The following is a 12916-nucleotide window of genomic DNA, read 5'->3' as shown; positions in this document are numbered from 1 at the left end:
ATAAAAAGTTTTTTCATATGATTTCTTGCTTTGTCTTGGCAGCTAATCCCTCAAGTATTTTATTACATCTGTCTACAATTGATTTATATGGAATATCACTTTCTATCTTTTCTTGTTAGACTTTGTGGAAATATAGAAAAATACTGATGATTATTGTGGGTTTATTTTTATATCTTGAAATTTCACTGACATAAAATTTTGTAAATAGTTTTTTGGTTTATTTTCAAGGATTCTCTAAGTTTATCATGATATTATCTGCAAAGTGAAAGACTATTGTTTAATCATTGGATATTCTAATTTTTTCAATTTCTTTTTCTTTTCTTTTTGCTAAAACTAAAATTTCTACTGCAATATTGAATAATAGTGATGATAAGGGGCATCATTATTTTACCCCGATCTTATTGGCAATGTTTCCAACTTACTGTTATCATATACCATGCTAGTTGGTGATTATACATAGACACTATTCATCATATATGTAAAATTTCATTTATTTCTATGTTATCTAGAATTTTAATGTAACTTTTCAAAAGTTATTTCAATATGTATTGAGATAGTTATCTGATTGGTTTTGTTATTGGTATATACAATTATGTTAATTTTTTCCTAATACTGAACACCCCCTGCATTCCTCATATAAATCCTATCTGTGCATGATTTACTATCCTAGTGATCACTAACTGCAATTTCTGTGGTAATATTTTATTTAAAATTTTATTCATCAATATTCTTAAGAGAAATTCGACTGTAGTTTTCTTTTTTCTGATTTTGCTCTTCAAGGTTTAGGTTTCCACAGCATACTACTGTCAGAGAAATAATTTTCTTCAACTCCATATATATTTTTCAAATAGTTCAGATAGAATTGGAATTAATTATTTTTGAATGGTTGTTAGAATTCACTTTTTAATAAATCTGTTCCTTGAATTTTTTTTTCTTAGGGAATTCATTGATTGTTGAATTTATTTTTTTCAGAAATGGAGTTGTTTAATTATTTTATCTCCTCTTAATCAGGACAATATATATTTTGTAGATTTTCATTTGTATCACTTAAATTGTCAGATAATTAGGAAAATAGCTTTGAAATATTGCTTTAGTTTCTTCCTATTGTTGTTAAATCCACCCTTTTCATTTTTGTCCATTACAATTTAGTTTAATTTGTAAAAATAAAATTAAAACAAAACATATCTATTTTATTGGATTATTCATAAACCAAATTTCAATTTAATTACTTCAATCATTTTTTTTTCACTTTCAATTTTATCATACTCTCCTTGGATTTTTCAGGGTTTTTAATTTGGCATTTAATTGGAGGTTTGTAATTTGTCCTCTTCTTAGATTTTTTAGTTGTACAGCCAATTCATTGAACTCTTTCACTATTTTATTTTCACTACTTTAGCTTCATGCTACAAGTTTTCTAACATGATCCTAATGCTGTCTTATTATTGTCATTGCCACAGATAAAATTCTTGATTCTTTCTAGGATTTGTTTTTTGACCCACTCATTCTTTTTTTTTTTTAATTTTATTTTTGTTTAAGGCAATGGGGTTAAAAATGACTTGCCCAAAGTCACACAGCAAGGCAATTATTTAATGTATGAGATCAAACTTAAACTTGGGTACTCCTGAGTCCAGGGCCAGTGCTCTATCCACTGAACCACCTAGCTACCCCCCACTTATTCTTTAAAATCTTTTATTTTTATTTTGGGGTTAGTTTTAGGTTTACAATTGCATGTAATTTTTGATTCCATCATTATTTGAAAAGGATGCATTTAATATTTTGGCCTTGGTGCATTTGATTGTGACATTTTATTTTCAAATGCAAGGTAATTATTGTATGCAGTCATGAACTGCTGATATAAAATGATCTCTCTCTCTCAATCCAATTTTCTCCAGAGGCCTGTCATATCTAATATTTTAACATTCAATTCTCCTTGTTTATTTTATTTGCTTTCTTGTGGATTTTGTGGTTAGATTTATTTAATTCTAAGCAGGAAGTTCGGGATTCTCTTATAGTATAATTTTACTTTCTAAGTTGTTCTATATTGGGGTGGCTAGGTTGCGCAGTGGATAGAGGACTGGCCCTGAGTCAGGTGCACCTGAATTCAAATCTGGACTCAGACACTTAATAGTTACCTAGCTGTGTGGCCTTGGGCAAGCCACTTAACCACATTGCCTTGCAAAAAAAAAAAAAAAAAAAACTGTTCAAAGTTGTTCTATATTTCATTTAGTTTCTCATTTAAGAATTTAGATGCTAGATCACATGAATATTTTGTGTTGCTATTACTTCCTTTTCTATGATACCTTTCAGAATATTCACTTTCCTCTGTAATCCTTGTAAATTAGATGTAGTTGTTTTGTCCTTTTGCTTTCTCAGATCAGGCTTGCTGCTCTTGTTTTATAATACTTGGTCATTTTAATTTTGGATGAAATATGTTTTCAGCCTTTTATCATTATTTTGTTCCTTCTTGTACAAATTTTTTTTATATTAATAAAATATTGTTGTTTACAAGTAAACAAAATACCCCTCCTCCTCCCCCATGAATATAGATAGACTTGTTTGGGCGAAAAAAGTAAAGTGGAGAGGAAAAAAATTAAAATAAAGAAATAATAATAATAATAATTGTAGGTATGGCCAGGTGGCACAATGGACCAAGCAACAGCCCTGGAGCCACGAGCACCGGAGTCCACATCCAGCTTTGTAAACCCAACAATCACCCAGCCCTGTGATATGCAAGCCGCCTGATCCCCACTGCCTTGCAAAAACTAAAAAAAGAAAAAAGAAAGAAAAAAAGACCCAAAATAAAATAAAATAGTAATAATAGTCGGGTTGGCTGGGTGGCAGACAGAGCATTGGCCCTTGAGCCAGGAGCACCTGGGTCCAAATCCGGCCCCAGACACCCAAATATCACCCCGCTATGTGGCCCCAGGCAGGCCATCCAGTCCCACTTGCCCTGCACCCTCCCCCAAATAATAACAAAAAATGTGCTTCAGTCTTTGTTCTAACACCAACAACTCTGTCATGGGTGGATCTCATTCTTCATGATAAGTCCATAACAAAAGTTATTTCCATATTTTTCCAACATTGCCTTTGCTGATCGCAACTCCCTCCTTTCTTATTTCTCCAATACCATGTACTCTATTTTCTCTCTACTTTCACTCTGACTCTGCTGTAGGGTCGCTGAGTGGTGCAGCAGACAGATCCCTGGTCCTGGGGCCAAGAAGCCCTGAGCCCTCATACCACCCCTTAGGCCCAGAATCCACCTGGCCCTATGGTTCTGGGCAGGCCTTCTAATCCCAGCCCCTTGCAAGAAGTAAGAAAGAAAATGTGTTATATCTGGCCACTCTCTCCCCATGGTCCATCCTCTCCTCCTTTATTCACATCCCCACACCTTCCCCCTGCTCCCCGCTCCTTCTTACTCCAGATGTCTATACCCCATTGAGTATATATGCTGTTTCCACTCCTAGCCATCTCTGATGAGAGCAAAGGTTCCCTCATCCTCCCTTGCCTTCCCACTTCCATATCATTGCAATAGCTCATTGTAATAAAAAAAAAAAAAAAACTTATGTGAAATATCTTGGACTATTCCCTCCTCTACTTTTTCTTTCTCCCATTCCACTTCCCTTTTTTTTTTTTCTATTGACTCCATTTTTGCACCATATTTTAACTTCGAATTCAGCTTTCTCCTGTGCTTCAACTATAAAAGCTGTCTCTACCTGCTCTATTAACTGAGAAGGTTCATATGAGTATTATCAGTGTCATTTTTCTATGCAGGAATACATGCAGTTCATCTTCATTAAGTCCATCATATTTCCCCCCTCTCCTCTAATCTCCTTGCTTCACATGAGTCCTGTATCTGAAGATCAAACCTTCTGTTCAGCTCTGGCCATTCCAAAAGGAATATTTGAAATTTCCCCCCTGGTTCACTGAAAGTCCATCTTTTTCCCTGGAAGAGGACATTCAGCCTTGCTGGGTAGTTCATTCTTGGCTGCATTCTAAGCTCTTTTGCCTTCTGGTATATTGTATTCCAAGCCCTACGAGCTTGCAATGTAGCTGCTGCTAAGTCCTGTGTGATCCTGACTGCAGCTCCACGATATTTGAACTGTGTCCTTCTGGTTGCTTGTAATATTTTGTCTTTGACTTGGGAGTTCTGGAACTTGGCTATAATATTCCTAGGGGTTGGTTTTTTTTGTGATCTCTTTCTCTGGGGGAATGGTGGATTCTCTCCATTTCTATTTTGCCCTCTGCTTCTAGAATATCAGGGAAATTTTCCTGTAGTAATTCTTTGAAAATGATGTCAATGCTCTTTTCCTGATCATGACTTTCAGGTATTCCAATAATTTTAAATTATCTTTCCTAAGTCTGTTTTCCATATCAGTTGTTTTTTCCATGAGATATTTCACATTTTCTTCTAATTTTTCATTTTTTTTTGTTTTGAATTATTGATTCCTGATTTCTGGTAAATTCATCAATCTCCCTGAATTCTATTCTTTGTCTGAAGGATTTATTCTCCTCAGAGAGTTTTCTTATCTCTTTTTCCATCTGGCCAATTTTGCTTTTTAAAGCATTCTTCTCCTCAATAACTTTTTGAACTGTTTTATCCATTTGACCTAAACTGGTTTTTAGCATGCTATTTTCTTCAGCATTTTTTTTTTGGATTTCCTTGACTAAGCTGCTGACTTCATTTTCATCTTTTTCCTGCATCTCTCTCTTTTCTTTTCCCAGTTTTTCTTCCAACACCCTCATTTGATTTTCAAAGTCTTTTTTGAGCTGTGTCATAGCCTGAGCCCAATTTCTGTTTTTCTTGGAGTCTTTAGATGCAGGAGCTTGTGCTTCCTCCTCTTCAGACTGAGTATTTTGATCCTTCTTGGGCTCATTTGCAAAATATTTCTCAATAGTCTTCCTTTTGTTTCTTTGCTTGCTCATTTTCCCAGCCTGGGCCTGCTTTGGGGGTGCTTCCTGAGCTTTGGGGGCACTCCCACAAGGGTCTGGGTGTGTGAGGCTCTGTCCTCCTTCCTGGTCTGTGAATGACCATAAGCACCTCCCTCTGCCATGGGGCTGAGGTGGGGGGGGGGCCCTGCTGTTCTCTGGAAGGGGGCCTAGACTGTGATCAGGATCTGAATGTGGTCAGAGCCCAGAGTCCTGTTCCAGAGGCAGAAGACAGAGATCTGCAATCTCTCTTCACTCCCCTCCCTCAGCTCAATGGGCTCATGCCCTGGGGGCTCCTGCTTACCAGCTCAGCCTGCTTCTGTTTCCTGAATCAGGGCTGGGGAAAGACCATGCTGCTAACTGTGTGCCCTGATGGCTGGGCTCCACGTGCTCCGTCTGGCAGAGATGCCGCTGCTGTTCCCTCACTTTTTGTCCAGTGCTCCTCGGGGTGCAGCTCAAGAGACTCCCCCGCTGCTGTGAGCTGGGGCTCCCAGTGCCCTGGAGCTGCCTCCGGGAGGCTGAAGTTCTTTGGCTCTGGTGGGCCACCCCTCTGACAGGCCACCTCTCCGATCCCAGGGAGCAGAGCCTTTCTGCTCTTTTCCAGGTTACCTTGAGTAGGAGAACTGCCTCACTGGGTCCCTTTGTGGGTTCTGTCTCTCAAAAGTTTAGTTAGAGTCCTTAGCTGATGAATTTTATCAGAGAGCTCCTAAGACTGGATCCCTTCTTGTCTCCATCTTGGCTCTGCCCCCCTATAATTGTTTTAATATAGTTTCTGAGTCTGCCTTGGCAGAAAATTGAGCATGTTATCTAGAGTTATTTTATTTTATTTCATTTTTTAGAGTTATTTTAAATGGAATGTCTCTATCTCTTGGTGCTGTGTCTTGTTTGTAATTTATAGAAAGATTTATATGTTTACTTCACATCCCACAATTTTGCTAAAGGTGTTAATTTTTTCAAGTAACTTTTAGATGCTTATCTAGAGTGCTCTTAGTATACCTTTATGTTATCTGCAAAGAGTAAGAGTTCTGTTTCTTTATTACCTATATTAAATCCATCAATTTTTTTTGTCCTTCTCTTATTGCCAAAGCTAATTATTCCTAATATGATATTGAATAATAGTGGCTATAATGTAAATTCTTGTTTCACTACTGATCTTATTGAGGAATAATTCTAAATTATCTTCATTACATATATAAGCCATTGATGATTTTAGGTAGATACTGCTTTTTATTTTAAAGAACATTCCATTTATTCCTATGCTCTCAGTAGTAGAAATAAGTGATATATTTTATGAAAAACTTTTTCAGCCTCTATTGAGGTAATCATATGACTTCTGTTTTGTTTGTTATTGATTTGCTCAATTATGTTCATCATTTATCTAATATTGATCCAACCCCCCCATTCCTAGTATAAATCCAATTTGATCATAGTATATTGTCCAGATAATTTGCTGTAATCATTTCCCAAATATTTTCTTTAAAATGTTTGCAGGCATAATCATTAGAGAAATAGTTTTATTATTTTCTTCCTCTGTTTTAAATCTTCTTGGTTTAGGTATCAGCACTATATTGCTTTCAAAGAAGGAATTTGGCAATAGAAATGCAAATTAAAGCTTCTCTGAGTTACCACCTCACACCTCAGACTGGCCAATATGACCAGAAAGGATAATGATCATTGTTGGAAAGGTTGTGGGGACACTATTACAGTCTTGGTGGAGCTGGGGACTCATCCAACATTTCTGGAAAGAAATTTTCAACCATACCTAAAGAGCAACAAAAATGTACATACCCTTTGATCCAGCAATACCACTACTGTGTCTATACCATGTAGAGATGATGAAAAAAGGGTAAGAAGATCATTTGCACAAAATTATCCATAGCAGCTCTGTTTGTGGTGGCAAAGAATTAGAAAGAAAGTGTATGTCCTTCAATTGGGAAATGGCTTAGCAAACTGTGGTATATGCATGTCATGCAACGCTATTGTTCTATTAGAAACCAGGAAGGATGGGAATTTAGGGAAGCCTGGAGGGATTTGCATGAACTGATGCTGAATGAGATGAGCAGAACCAGAAAAACACTGTACACCCTAACAGCAACATGGGGATGATGATCAACCTTGATGGACTCACTCATGCAACAATCAGGGACAATTTGGGGCTGTCTGCAATGGAGAATACCATCTGTATCCAGAGAAACAACTGAGAAGTTTGAACAAAGACCAATGACTATTACCTTTAATTTAGAAAAATAAATGATATCTTAGTGTCTGATCTTGCTATCTCTTATACTTTATGTTTCTTCCTTAAGCATATGATTTCTCTCTCATCGCATTCAACATGGAACCAATGTAAAAACTGGCAAATGGCCTTCTTTGGGGGGTGGGGGGAGGGAAGTAAGATTAGGGGGAAATTGTAAAACTCACAATAAATGAAATCTTTAAAAAAAATTGTTTCCCAATTTACAACATTTCTTTTGATCTTGGTTACAATAGTTTTATCTGTGTAAAAGCTTTTAATTTAATGTTATCAAAATTATCTAGTTTGTTTTTAATGATATTCTCCATCTCTTCCCTAGGCATAAATTGTTTCCCTTTCCATCAATCTGACAGGTAAACTCTTCCTTGATCTCCTAGTTTGCTTATAATATTGACTTTTATGTCTACATCCTGTATCCATTTTGATCTTATCTTGGTATAAGGTGTGAGGTGGTGGTCTAATCCAAGTTTCTGCCATACTAATTTACAATTTTCCCAACTTATTTTTATTGAGGAGAGATTTTTCTCTGAAAAGCTGGACTCATTGGGTTTATCTTCACTTTGCCATCTTGGCTGGAACTCTAATAAAGTTTTTTTTTGTCATTTATCTTAAGAATTCACTTATTTAAATTAGTTTATAGATTAGATTACACAGAGCTTTTTAATTTACTATATTACTAAGAGCAATTAACTGCTTTCAATCTTATTTATCTGTTACATAATAGTTTTGCAGCAATTGGAATTTAATAATAAGACAAATTGAGATAATTATCTGTGCAAACTATCATTTATTAGCTGTGGCATGCTATATATCTATAAAAGGGACATCAATTGAATTCATTTATGCCAAAGACCACAAAGAAAAAGAAAACTCCTCTTATATAGGTTCAGGGGAGAGCAGAACAAAGACCAAAGCAAATTAGATAATATTATACATTGAATGAGAAATGGTTGATTACAGAAATGAGGCATGGGAAACATTATTGGTTGGAATTTTGGAAATGGAGGCTAGCAACAAGTCCCCTTTCCCTTCTGAGATTCAAGAGTAAGATAAAAAATGTGCATGCTTAAAATATATTAGACTCAATACCGTAGTGTTCTCACACGCCCCTAAGATCAATTAAATCCCTTTAGGCAAAAAAAAATATATATATATATATATATATATATATATATATATCAGTGATTAAGAGGAGAGGTAGATTTTTAAATTTTACCTATTTTAGAAAAATGAATATCTGAATTAAATATATATATGTATATATATATATATATATATATATATATATATATATATATATATAGAGAGAGAGAGAGAGAGAGAGAGAGAGAACCATGATTTAAGCATTTAAAGAAAAAAAACAGTTACAGACATTAAATCATTTAATTTTATATAGGTTAAAATAAAGTATTCATAACATTCTCAGTTTGTTGAATAGGGTTTTTGAATGATAAAGTTCTAGTTCAATATAGGCAGTATATATTTAAAACATTTTCAATTCTTAATGCCCTAAATATTCTTAGCTGACTATGCTTACTGTTTTCTGTCTTTCAGGATAGAAAATATTTTTTTAAAGCAAAATTATTGAATTTTATTATTGGAAGCAAAATCTTCTATCCTTTCATTTACTAATTTATTTTCCTATTGAAATTCCTGTTCTAAGAAAGCTAAGTGCATTGCTCAAATTTTAATCTAATAGAAAAATGGCAGTACTTTAACTGAAATCAATAGACATCTTTTTATTTTTTTTTACTTTTTTAAAATCCAAACTCAGTGTTTCAGTGCCCTTTTGTCTCTCTATTCTTATGAAAATATTTTTTTTGATTTTTAAAGATAATAATATATAAAAGAACAAGTCATTTTCCTATTGATAAATTGGGGTCACAGGATATGAACAGGCAATTTTCAGATGAAGAAATGCAAGTTACCTACAGTGATATTTGAAAAAATGCTCTTAATCACTATTGATTAAAGAAATGCTGATTGAAATAATTCTAATGGAAAAACTCACATCTATAAGATTGACTAATATGATAGAAAAGTAAAATGATAAATATTGTAAGGAATCTGGGAAAGTTGGGACACTAATTCATTGTTGGTGAAGTTGTGAAATGATCCAACCGTTCTGGAGAGGAATTTGAAAATGTCCCTAAAGTGCTATAAAACTGTGCATCCAGAATATCCAGAAATATCACTACTAAGCCTCTATGAAGAGGTCATAAAAAGAGAAAATGACTTGCACGTGCAAAAAATATTTATTAAAATTCTGTTTGTGGTTGCAAAGAACTGGAAATTGATGAAATGTCTTTCAATTGGGGAATAGTTGAACAAATTGTGGTATAACAATGCTTTGGGGTACTATTGTTCTATAAGAGATGGTGAGCAGGCATATTTAAGATAAAGCTTGAAAATATTATATGAACTGATGCAGAATGAACAGATCCAGCAGATCTTTGTGTACTGCATCAGTAGAATTGTTTGATGGCCAATATGATACTTAGATATTCTCAGCAAAATAGTGAACAAATCAAAAAGGCTACTAATTGAAAAAAAACATCCACATACAGAGAAAGAACTATGGAGTCTAAATGCAAATCAAGGAACACAATTTTAACTTTTGTGTCTTTTGTTTTGTTTCTTTCCCATTGGTCCCTTTTCATTCTGATTCTTCTTTCACCACATGACTAATATGAAAATAATTCTAATTTGATTATGTATAACCTATATCATGTGTTTTGCTTTCTTGAGAGGATGGAAGATTGGGGAGGGAGGGAGAAAAGTTTTCAAAAACATATATTAACAAAATGTCAATTGCTTATGGTTAGATTGAGTTATATAATAAAAATGAAAATTCTACCCACATTAATTTATTCAGTGTCATACCGATCAAACTACCAAATAATTATTTTATCAATCTAGGAAAAAACTAACAAAATTCATGTGGAGCAGCAAAAGTTCAAGAATAGCAAGGGAACTGATTAGAAAAAAAACTATTTGGTACTGACTAAAAATATAATGGTGAATCAATTGAATATGTTAGGATCCAAGACACAGTAATCAATGTACATAATAGCCTATTGTTTCATAAACTCAAAGACTCGAGGTTTTGGGATAAGAACTCAATAACTGACAAAATTTGTGGAAAACTGGAAAATAGTATGATAGAAAATAGGCATAGAGCAGCATCTCACACTATGTACGAAGGTATGAACAAAATTGGTACATGATTTAGTCGTAAAAAGTAGTACCATATACCAGTTAAGAGGGCAAGGAATAGTGGACTTTTTAGATCTATGAAGTGGAGAAGAAATGATGAACAAATATGACAAAGACAATTATAAAATGCAAAAGAGATAATTTTACTTACATTAAATTAACTGATTATTAAACCACTTCAACCTTAGACTGGTTAATATGATGAAAAAAGAATATGAAAAATATTGCACAGGATATGAGGAAAAAAAAGGACATGTTTATTGTTGATGTAGTTATGATTAAATCATTCTGGAAAGAAATTTGGAACAATGATCATAAGGCAATAAAACTGTGCATACCTTTTGATCCCACAATATCACTAATAGGTGTACAATATTTATAAACATATACAAGAATATTCTTATGAGCTCAATTTGTAGGAGAAAATAATTGGAAATTGAGATCTTCATCAATTGAGAATGGTTGAACAAGTTGGAGTAAATTAATTTAATATAATATTATTGCTCTAAAAGAAGCATTGATCTGGCAGATTTCAAAAAATCTGGAAGACTTCAACATGAACTGACCCTGAGAGAAGTGAGAAAAAGCAGGATAATACTATCCAAAATAATAGATGATTGGCTTTGATAGACTGAGCACTTCTCAGCCAAAGAATGAACAAAGACAATTCTAGAAGACCTCAGAAGGAAAATGCCATTGGTATCCAGAAGATGAACTATGGAATCTAATTTCATATTAAAGTATAAAATTTTCATCTTTTGAAATTTCTTTTTAGTTTTTGCTTTTTCCTATATGTGGTTTTTCTTTTCTTATTCTAATTCTTCTTTCACAATGTTACTAAGACTGAAAGAAGAATCTCTATCATAATATTTTCAATCCTAAGGTCAGGGGAAGGAAAATTGGGAAGCTAAAAAAATGTAAAAATAGTGTTAAAACTTATCTTTATATATAATTGGAAAATAATTGTATAAAATTTAAATAAATAAAACCAATACAACTAAAATTGGAAAAAATAAATATGATAAATATTTTATAGTCAATATTTCTTATAAAGGATTTTTGCAGCTAAGAAACTAAAAGTATGAATAGTCATAAAAATGTTCTAGATCATCACTAAATAAAGAAATGCACTCTAAAACAAAGGTACTACCTCACACATATTAGATTGCCTATTATGACAGTAAAAGAAAATGATAAATGTTGGAGGGGATGTTGGAAATGTAGGACACTAATGCATTTTTGGTGGACTTGTGAACTTGTCCAATCATAATGTAGAGCAATTTGGAACTGTGCCTAAATGACTATAAAACTGGGCATAGGTTTTGAATCAATAATACTCCTATTCAATCTGTATCACAAAAATAGCAAAAAAAAAAGGAAAGGGAAAGACACACTTGTTAAAAATAAATACTGATAGTAGATTTTTTTGTGGTGCACAGAAATGGAAATGAAAGAATTGCCTATTAATTGGGAAATGGCTGAACATGGTATGGTATATGAATGTAATGGTATATGATTGTTCTAAAAGAAATGATAAGAAGGCAGATTTCAGAAAACATCTCAAAAAAATTATATACTCCTGTTAAATGAAGTGAGCAGAACCAAAAGAGGATAGTTTAAAACAATAACATGCTATGATTACCTATGCCTTTGCCCTTCTCAACAATACAGTGGTCAAATAAAATTCTAAATATCTTCTGCTGGAAAATGCAATACACATCAAATGTGACCATAAAATGCAATTCTAATTTGATATTGTTCTTTACTCTCTTGTTCTTTTTCTTTTGTTCTGAAATTTTTCACATGAATAATAGGAAAATAAGTTTAGCATAATTGTGCATTCATAAACTATATAAAATTTCTTGTTATCTTTGGGACTGGAGATAAATAAGGGAAATATTTGGAACTCGACTTTTTAAATTAATGTTGACTGTATTGTACTTTTTTTGGCTTATGGGAATGGCGGAGGGAGGTAGAAAAATGTAGAACTCAAAAGATTGCCATAATTAATAATGGAAACTATCTTTACATGTAATTGGTAAAGGAAAAAAATGAATGTTGAACAATTTCTTTTCATGTAATTGGAAAAAACAGGAAAAAATTTGAAAACTTCCTTTTTGTGTAATTAAATTCTATTAAGCTAAAAAAATAGTAAATTAAAGAAGTTATAGCAAATGGAGCTGCATTTTTATAAACTTTAAATATAATATAATTAATTATTATAATTATTTTAAATGTTTTTACTAAAGTGGAAGGAAGTAATTTTCCAGACAGGTATTGCTCAAAAATAGACATTTATGTCATTTAAACTAGTCACATGAAATCCTATGATATCCTACAATATTAATTACTGGAGAATGGTTATGTAATATGCTTGCATACATTGGTTAATGAATAACTGTATACACTATACTGCAGTGATAGTGTCATATAGCATCATGATTATTCTATATCTTTCTGCAAATATACTTACCAAGGAAGCATATGTACAAATATTCAATATTGAATATTAGAACACAT

This window comes from Macrotis lagotis, chromosome 5 (assembly GCF_037893015.1).
Source record: "Macrotis lagotis isolate mMagLag1 chromosome 5, bilby.v1.9.chrom.fasta, whole genome shotgun sequence".
NCBI lineage: Eukaryota > Metazoa > Chordata > Mammalia > Peramelemorphia > Peramelidae > Macrotis > Macrotis lagotis.
The sequence above is the reverse complement of the archived record's forward strand: the minus strand, read 5'-3'. Positions refer to the sequence as shown.